Raw genomic sequence first — 8,831 nt, forward strand, 5'->3', positions numbered from 1 at the left:
TTTGGATTTATATGAATTAAAAAACCAACTTTCTCAATATTTCCAGTCGAGCCACGACGCCCACATGTTTGAATTCCATTCCCATTTCTTGCATGGGACCTACAAATTCACCCAAGGACACACATGTGATTGTTCACCAACTTTGGTGCACTGGAGCATGTGCTTGTAGTTCAAATTTGAATTATGCACATTAAATGCCCAGAAACTCAATTGATGTATAAAAAAGGCCAAACAAATCCGGAATAATTCCAAAATTTAGCACGAAACTCCCATTTGGTCTAAGCTGCCTGTGTAAAAAAATTAAGGTGGGAGAAGGCAGTGTATGTCGTTTCACATACGGAGGTGACACGTTCCCTCTCGGAACCACGAGCCTTCTTGAGAGAAGCTCCGGTTTGCAAGAAGCTTATACGAAAGCTTGTCCCAATTCAGCCAAAAAAAAATTACCACATCATGTTGGTGCCATGTCATGGCACCATGCCAAGTTTCATGATTTTTCAGGCGTGTTTTGGATTTACATGAATTAAAAAAACAAGTTTCTCAATATTTCCAGCCGAGCCACGACGCCCAGATGTTTGAATTTCATTCCCATTGCATGGGACCTATAAATTCACCTAAGGACACACATGTGGTTTTTCAACCAACTTTGGTGCATTGGAGCATGTGCTTGTTGTTCAAATTTGAATTATGCACATCAAATGACCAGAAACTCAATTAATGTATAAAAAAGTCCAAATGAACCCGGAATAATTCCAAAATTTAGCACGACACTCATATAGTTCTATGTTGTGATGTAGGGTAGAACCCTAGGTGGCCGATCTTTCTCGATTGGAGCGGATCCCACGAAGAACACGAGAGGGAAACATGAGAGAATCACTCAAACCAACAAGATTCGATTACCCATGTGCTAGATCCTCGAAAGACAAAGAGATACACGATCCACGATCAACTAAGGACGATACAAGTAGCACGATCTTCTCCATGAGGAGGTCTTGAGGTTCTTCCCATGATGGGGTCTTGAATCCACTTGGGGGATCTTCTCCGAGTAGGTGCGATCTCCGAGGAGAAGGTAACCAAGTGGATGAGCAAAGCTCTCTCACAAAATGAGTTAATCCTTTGCTAACCCTAGAAAAGTGATGGAGTCGTTTATATAGGAAAAGGGGGCGAAGGGGTACATGGGCTTCCGCCCAACATGCACACGCAGGTGAGGGGTCCGGATGATCCGGGCTTCAGGAACCCAGATGGTCCGGGAGGTGGTCCGGACGGGGCGGAGAGGCAGGCGGCGGCGTTGGCAACCTGGATGTCCGAAGGGGGTTCGGTCGTCCGGCTGGTGTCCGGATGATCCAAGACACGTCCGGATGGTCCGCCTTCGGGGTGCAGTTTCGGGTGCTTTCGAGTGGATTTGCCGGATCATCCAGACTGGGGTCCAGATCGTCCAAGCTCTATCCGGATCGTCCGCGACCTCGTCCGGATCATCCGGCCAGCCTGGGACTTGGCTGATTTCCTCTCCGTCTTCACGCAAGTCTTTCGCTTCCGATCCTCCTTGCTCCTTAGCTTCTCCATGGCTAACTCCTTGGTACCTAATGTAGCGACCAGACCTCAAACAGTCTGATCTCTGTGCTCCGGTGTCATCCCTCGATCAGTAATGCTGACACCACACAATAGTCGGAGGATTTATAGCAGAGTAGCAATCACACACTTATTACATCGAATGTCTCAAAAGAGAACTTATTACAATAAATATGGCTTAAGGCCATCTAATAACGATAACAGCGGAAGGCTTGGAAGATAAGTGAGTCCATCAACTCCAACGGCATCACTGAGTATAGAACCATGACCTAAAGACTCCTTAATCGTCGTCTGAAAAGTCTGCAACATTAACGTTGCAGCCCGAAAACGGGTCAGCACATGGAATATGCTGGAAAGATAACACATAGAGAATAATGGAATGCAATGGCTATACTATATGCATATTTGGCTGGTGGAAAGCTCTATGGTTACAGTTTTTGTGTAAAGCCAATTTTTCCCTACTTCAAAGGAATAAAATTAATTACTATCATGGTGGTTGTGAAACATTGAGAATGGTTGACAGCATCCTCAATCCCAATTAAGTAACATCATTAAAATCCCACAAAATTAATTTAGGGTAACATGTTGAGATTCACATGAAAATCTAGGTACTAGATACTCAAGATGTCCATAACCGGGGACACGGCTAACCATGATTAGTTTGTTACACTCTGCAGAGGTTTGCGCACTTTTCCCCACAAGACTCGATCGCCTCCGTTTGGTTTCTCGCACTACATGGTGTTTGAGAAACGGATGAGCAAGACACAGTCTTTCAGAAGCGCTAGCACCTTACATGTGGGTAGACCGGTACACCTACTTTCCCCTACATCTGCTAGTCTACCCGTAAGAGTTTGCACAACTTAGTCAACTATGCCAGAGCCCATATTGGCTTGTGGCTGCACACGGAAGTTTCTAGTATGAATAATCTCATGATCCCTTTGAGCCTGGGTGGCGGTCCAAGAAAACAGGCAAGTCCTGGTAACCCCAGGTGCCTCAATCCACCCAGATGTGTGTTAGGTTGCCACCTTAGATAAACCCTTAATTAACAATCTCACATCTGTCATGGATATCACTCACCCAATCCACGTCTACTAGCATAGCATGGCATAATGAGAAAACGTAGAAGTAACTCCCAAAGGTTTGATAAGAAACAGGTAATAGGTACTACCTCATCTACTTCCCATCCCACAATTTAATTAGATCCTAATCATGCAATGTGTGAGGATTGATCTAATGCAATAAAACTGGGTTGTAGAAAAGGTATGATTAAAGTGTTACTTGCCTTGCTGATGATCCGCGAAACCTAGAGATTCGAAGTAACAAGCGACGCACTCCGGGTATTCTATCGCAGACAAACAACAAGCATACAATAAGTACTCATCTAATGCACAGGTAAAACTCAAATAGAAGATCTAACCAGAATGTTCAACTTAAGAACTCCAGTTGGCAAAAGAATCAAATTGAACGAAGCGAAAGAAATCAAACGGCGAAAGAAAACAACTTCGTTCTAGTAATCTGGATCTAGGGCAAAATTTACAGTAGCAAAAACTTGTTTAAGTTGATTATTCGGAAAGAGGGTTTCGAGACGAAACTCCAGGCGCTTGAATCGCCTGATTCCGATAAACGAGTGAAAAGTTATACTAAAACGAAAATTGGATCAGAAATCGCGATCAGAAAATAACCGCAGAAAATCCGACGAAAAAGAAAAACGACGAACAATTTTTTTTAAACTGCACGGAAAACGAGGCAGCGGCGAACCTCGAAAGTCGCGCGGCTCCGGCGGTGGCGGCGGCGGGCGGCGGCGGCGGCGGCGGGGGGGGGGGGGGGGCAGGGGCTAGGGTTAGGGTTTAGGCGGCGGCGGCTGGGCTCTCCTCGGGCCGGGGCGGTCGCTATTTAAAGGCCCGGTCGGCAGATTCCTGGCCGGGTACAGCCCGAAGTCGGTTTCCCTTTTTTTTAAATCCGCTCGGAAGAAAAATAAAAAAATACTAAACGGACTCCAAAAATCACGAAATAAATTTTGCCGGGTTCCTAAAATCAAGCCCGATAAAGTGAACATTTATCTGGGCCCAAACTACAACTTTGAAAAACGCGCATTTTTCCTAAATTCAAATAAAAATACCGAAAAACTCCGAAATAAATCTTTTTTGATTTTTTTTATTAAATCCTCAATATTTCTATATTTTGGGAAAGTCATTTTATTCCCGCTCTCATATTTTTGTAATAGAAATAATTGATGATAAAATAAATAAAATCAAATGATCCTGTTTACATAATTTGAGAAAACTCAAATACGTAAATAACGAAATCCCCAACTCTCTCCGTGGGTCCTTGAGTTGCTTAGGATTTTCTAGGATCAAAACCAAAAGCAAAATAAAATATGATATGCATGATGACCTAGTGTATAACATTCCAAATTGAAAATTTGGGATGTTACACCTAAGTATGCATAATGTCTCCGTTTGAGGTAGTAGCCATGTCTCATGTGCATCTAAGTGGAATTGTGAGAGGAGAGATGTCACCTTGGTTTCAAGAGCTCTTGCACGTGCTCGTGTCATGGGTCCACTAGGCACTTGGTGAGACGATGATAGGTCCATGGGTATGACCTTGGGATGCTCCGCATCATCTCCCCTCCCTTGGGAAATATCCGACCTCGGATCGAAATCTTCATCACCATGGTAGGGAGATAGATCGTTGATGTTGAAGATGTCACTCACGGAGTACTTGTCGCGTGGGATGTCGATCTTGTAGGCGTTGTTGTTGTAGCGTGCGAGCACCTTGAAGGGTCCATCGGCTCGGGGTAGGAGTTTGTACTTGCGTTCACTTGGGAATCGTTCCTTGCGAAGGTGTAGCCACACAAGATCTCCGATGTTGAATATCATGGGTTGCTTGTTGATGTTCAGCTTGGTCGTGAGTCATTGCACTTGGCGTTCGATGGTGTGCCACGTATCTTCATGCATCTTCTTGAGGTAGTTCACTCGGGCACTCGCGTCCATGTTGCTGCGCTCTTGTAGTGGTAGGGGAAGGATGTCCAATGGGGACAACGGATTGAAGTCGTAGACAACCTCGAAGGGGGATTTGCCAGTAGTAGAATGTCTTGCACGGTTGTAGGCATACTCGGCAATGGGTAGGCACTCCTCCACTACTTGATGTTCTTCTTGATCAACACGCGGAGAAGAGTGGAGAGCGTGCGGTTCGTCACCTTCGTTTGGCCGTCGGTTTGAGGATGGTATGCTGAAGAGAACAAGAGCTTGATTCCGAGCTTGGCGCATAAGGTCTTCCAAAAGTAACTCAAGAACTTGACGTCGCGGTCCGAGACTATCATGTTTGGCACTCCATGTAGACGCAAGATTTCCCTACAAAAAAGATTTGCAACATGTGAAGCATCGTCTATCTTGTTGCATGGTATGAAATGTGCCATTTTATAAAATCGGTCCACAACAACAAACACGGAATCCTTTCCATTTCTAGTTCTAGGCAAACCAAGGAAAAAAATCCATGCTAATGTCTTCCCATGGGTCATATGGAATTGGGAGAGGCATGTAATGGCCATGAGACTGAGCTTTGGACTTAGCTTCGCGACATGTCGAACATCGGTTGGTGAAACGTGAGACGTCGCGGAACATCTTGGGCCAATAATAGTTCTTGGAGAGCATAGAGAATGTCTTGTTGCGTCCAAAGTGTCCCATTAGTCCTCCTCCATGAGATTCTTGCAAAAGTAACAAACAAAGAGAAGACTCAGGAATACGTAGTTTGTTAGCTCTCATAAGATAATATTCTTTGATGTAATAGCGTTCCCAAGATGTATGCGTCAAACATTTGGAATAAGGAATAGTGAAAGTAGGATCATGCGCATACAAGTCTTTTATGTGCTCAAAGCCAATGACATTTAATTCAAGTTTAGTAACAAGCATGCATATACGGGAAAGTGCATCCGCAACAACATTTTCCTTGCCTTTGATATACTTGATGACATAAGGAAATGACTCAATGAATTCACTCCATTTAGCATGACGCTTGTTCAACTTAGTTTGACCCTTAAGATACTTAAGCGTTTCATGATCGGTGTGAATGATAAATTCATGAGGGCGAAGATAGTGTTTCCATTCACGCAAAACTCGCACTAAAGCATATAGCTCTTTGTCATAGATGGGATAGTTGAGTTGCGCTCCGGAGAGTTTCTCACTAAAGTATGCTATGGGGCGCTTCTCTTGCGTTAACACACCTCCTATGCCATTACCACTAGCATCACAATGAACTTCAAAAGGTTTGTCAAAGTTGGGTAATGCAAGCACGGGAGCATGAGTAAGCAAATTTTTAAGCTCATTAAATGCGGTATCTTGGGGTGGTCCCCAAACAAAAGGCGCATTTTTCTTACTCAAAGCATGCAAAGGTGAAGCAATGGTGCTAAAATCATTCACAAATCTACGATAAAAACCCGCAAGGCCAAGAAAACTACGTACTTGTTGCAAATTAGTGGGTTGTGGCCAAGTTTTAATTGCTTCAATTTTAGACTCATCAACATGGACACCCTTTGAAGAGACAACGAACCCAAGAAAACAAGCTTGTCAACTCCAAAAGTGCACTTTTTCATGTTGGCATAAAGACGTTCCTTGCGAAGAGTTTGCAAGACGGCCCTAACATGCTATACATGGTCTTTGATAGATTTGCTAAAAACGAGTATGTCGTCGAAGTAGACCACAACAAACACTCCAATGTAAGGACGAAGCACAAAGAGCATAAGACGCATGGAAGTACCGGGAGGTTCTGATAAACCCATAGGCATGACTAACCACTCATACAAGCCAAACCGTCGGGGATAGGGCCCCTACAGTACTCCTACTCGTTTATGCTCGCATTGCCATCGCAGTCGGTATTCTGTGCTGCTACGTTTACGATGCGCGGCCCATCACAAATGGTTCACTGTTAAGAAGATTAGCTAATCGTCGTACGAGTGTCGGACAGGATTATGAAACGTCGGACCATGGTAACATCATCGTACACGACAACTATCGCACACGCTATTCTGTGGTGTAACGTTTACGATGCACACTTCATAAGAAACAGTTCATGGTTGCGAATCGTGTATGATAAGGCAACTAACACAAACGTTTAGTTTGCCCGCATCGTTTGTGATATTGTCTGACATCGCACACGCTTTGCAAATGGCAACTGTGTGCATCCTTGCATAGGTTTCCTCTCTATGAACCGTCTCCGATTAAGGTGCATATCACAAATGTTTGTGTTTTACCAACCGTGTGTGCCGTAACAACCTGGAGAGCTTAATTTCACCGTAATTTAATTGCTGCTTTTCATAATTGTACCGGATTTGAATTTGAATTTGAATTTGAATGTATGCTACAGCTTTATTCATATCCATCAGGTTCAAACAACCAATGCATTATTCGATTCATAGGTACATATGTCCAAGAATTACATAAGAACCAAATAAAGAATGATGAACCACAGTTGTATACTTGTACTATTAAAGACTGTAAAGAATGAGGCGAAATATATTCTGGTTGCTGAACAAGGTGAAGCGGAATGCCCATATTGTTCCCTCCTCCATGCAGAAGGCACGCACGACTCTAGTCCAACCCCTTGTGATGGCCGACCGCCCATCCTTCATGGTCTTCATGAAAACATATATATAATCATCATGTTCTGGTAGAAATACTTTAACCTTTGCATGCCCACCAATCATGTAGTTTGAGAGGTAATCTTGAGTAAACTGCTTTCGCAACCACTTCAAAGGAAAAATATTCAGACATTGTCATCTAACACAACTCATTATGGGTAGTAAAAAGAAGGCTGCAAAGTTCTTACTTACCATCCTGCAGTTCACTGTTGTCTTGGATAAAGTGTAAACAAATAGTTTAACTGCCATCTTTGGACCCATTTTACTAACAATCTTTATCAGCTTCCTCACTTGATGCTGGTTCATCGATATCTCATTGCCCCATACGTAGAAAGGGTCAGAGCGCGGATCTTTACCAATGACACATGTACCTAAAAGCACCAAGTTAATATTAGAAGCTAAACAACAATTGCCAATGATGTAGTACAACATTCTTTTATAATATGTCTATATACATCCGTATGTGGTAGTCCATTTGAAATCTCTAAAAAGACAAATATTTAGGAACAAAGGGAGTATCTTATAACATCCAATATACTCACATATTAGATGAATTAACATCTTATATTATGGGCTGGAAGGAGTTTAGTTCATTCTTACAAATTATCGGCTGATTAACTATTGCTGTATCCATGGGTTATAGTTAGTTTGAGCTAGTTCGGGCTCAAATACCCCTAAAGTATATCTAAACATGAGGGCTAGTTTGAGCTAATTGCATCTATAACCCACCCAAAAAAACTATCCAACCCAAGAGGTGCTAATTGGAGCTAGTTCTCCTAGTGCATTTATTGTCAATCTAACCCTGCCATCCAAACAACTCTTTGGATGGAGTTAGTTCAGGCTTAGTAATGAGTTAGAAACTAATTTTAACCTCTAGCTAAGTTGAGTATCCAAACAGGGTTGTGTTGTTGTTGTTGCTGTTGCTGCTGCTCTTCTACGTATATCTAGACATCATTAGAACATTAATGTAACACTCTTCCTTGTGCTATGTAGCCTAGGATTGCATATTTATACATTAAGTACAGTGCATGTTGCTATGTAGCCTCAGATATATTACATATGGCCCTAGTTAACCTAACAAAAAATGGGTTGCAGATATATTCAGTTAAAAGTCTGATTCACCGATTAGTCCCTTATCAGCCGTCGGGCTATATGGTACTAGCTACCGATATCCTGAACAGTGAGCAGATATAAGCCATGGGATGAAACTAACCTCGATGGAAAACAGCAGTCGTTCCAAAATTGTCCTATGTAGGCACATCGAGAAGCATGTTAAGCACAACAGGCTAAACATCAACCAAAATTATGCATGGCAGACAAAATAATCTCCAAAAGATAGCTGCAGTGTGCAGGTTTAAGCACGCTAGTAAAGCAAAACAAGTGGAAAGGTGTGCTAACTGCAACAGGCCTAACATTTAACAACAAGCAAACATATATGCATTCCTATCGGTATGTTTAAAACTGGATTGATGAAATGTACTGCACAGTAAATAATTGCACATATAGAGCATCACATTGTGAACAACTGAAATAAACAAATCATGGGTTTCCTCACTTGTCACAGATGGGCTCGTCCCCGTGGGAAGAGCACGGACCCTGGATGCGCTCCATGTTGTCGCAGATGGGCCCC

This window comes from Triticum urartu, chromosome 7A (assembly GCF_056163025.1).
Source record: "Triticum urartu cultivar PI428250 chromosome 7A, HENAU_Tu73, whole genome shotgun sequence".
Classification (NCBI taxonomy): Eukaryota; Viridiplantae; Streptophyta; class Magnoliopsida; order Poales; family Poaceae; genus Triticum; species Triticum urartu.